Genomic DNA, 1,277 nt, shown 5'->3' on the forward strand with positions numbered 1-1,277 from the left:
CCCCCCCCCCCCCCCCCCGCCACCTCCCTCCTCCTCTTGCTTCGCCCGCTTCCCCGGCGGCGTGGAGAAGAGCAAAGTTGCGACAGCGGCCGAGGGGCTCTGCCCAGGTGAAGGGGGCGCCGTGGGGGGTGGGGGATGGCGCGGCCCTGCGGCGGGGGCGGAGGGAAGATAAAGAAACTTGCTTTCCTTGGCCCCCACCCCGCGCGGGTTCGGATCTTGCGTGGACCGAGCCTCGTGGCGAGACGCGGCAACACCGCTAGGACCGAGGCCGGCACCGGGACCCAGACCCGGACCTCGCGCCTGGGCCGGCTCGGCGGGCGCAGGCAGCGGGCCAGGCCGGCACCCAGGCAAGGGCGGGGTGGGTGGCCGTACACCGGACCGGACCGGAGACTCTGGTGGCCTGGGCGCGGGCCGAACCCGGACCGGGCCGAGTTGGGTGGCGAAGTAGGACGTGGATTCGGGGGCGGGGCGCGGCAGGAGGGGGAAACCAGGCCCCGCCGGACTGGCCTGGGCGTGGGGGCGGGGGGCGAGTTCGGGGCACTTGCTGGGCTCGGGACCGAGCGGTAGGGCGGGGCGGCGCTAGGGGCTGGGCCGGACCCGCGGGGAGAGGGTGAGGGGGGGGAACCGGGGGTGGAGTAGGGGCGTGGAGTTGCGAGCGGGGTCTGGCCTCGGCCGGGGGCGAAGGTAGATCGGCGGGGCCGCCAGCGGAGGGAGGGAGGCCCGCGGCAGCGCGGCGGCGGCGAAGGCCAGCTTCCGCGGAGTTTGTGCCCCGGCTTCCCGGGCTCCGGCCGCCTCACGCGCACAAATGGGGCTAGGGGACGGACTGGTAAGCAACTGCGAGTGTTAGACGGTGTTCGGCGGCGATTCCGGGAAAAGCTAGGAAAGGCACCTTCTGCAATTATGCCGCACCCCCCACCCACCTCTTAGCATCTGGATTTTGCTCTCAGGGGGCCGCGGACCCTCCCCGTCACAACCTTTTCACTCTCCAGCACTCCCACCGCCTCCCCTCCTTCCTAGGCCATCTGACTCTCCTAGGGGTATGTGTTTGGGGGCTGGAGGACGGTGAGGGGGGCGGCGGTATACTCTCCCTCCCACGGCAGAAGCCTAGTTCGTATCTTATTCTTACATGTAGCGTTGCTTCGAGTCATGTGGACATTGGGGTTTAGATAATCTAACTCCATTCTTCCACCCCAAGCGATTTGATGGCTTTTAAGGAAAGGGAGGAATCCCTGGATTTCCACGCCTAGGACGAGGTTTGAGGATTGAGATTCACCCCC

General features: G+C 68.6%; 1 protein-coding gene across 1 annotated transcript in view; it reads left to right on the forward strand.

The window, feature by feature from the left end:
• The first annotated feature begins 38 nt into the window (after window positions 1–38).
• Window positions 39–1,277, forward strand: part of BCORL1 (BCL6 corepressor like 1) — a 60,352-nt gene continuing 59,113 nt past the window's right edge. Inside the window, exon 1 of the mRNA XM_049644273.1 lies at window positions 39–107. The gene's annotated coding sequence lies outside the window, so the exon portion shown is untranslated. The remainder of the gene's footprint in view (window positions 108–1,277) is intronic.

This window comes from Panthera uncia, chromosome X (genome assembly GCF_023721935.1).
Source record: "Panthera uncia isolate 11264 chromosome X, Puncia_PCG_1.0, whole genome shotgun sequence".
Taxonomy (NCBI): domain Eukaryota; kingdom Metazoa; phylum Chordata; class Mammalia; order Carnivora; family Felidae; genus Panthera; species Panthera uncia.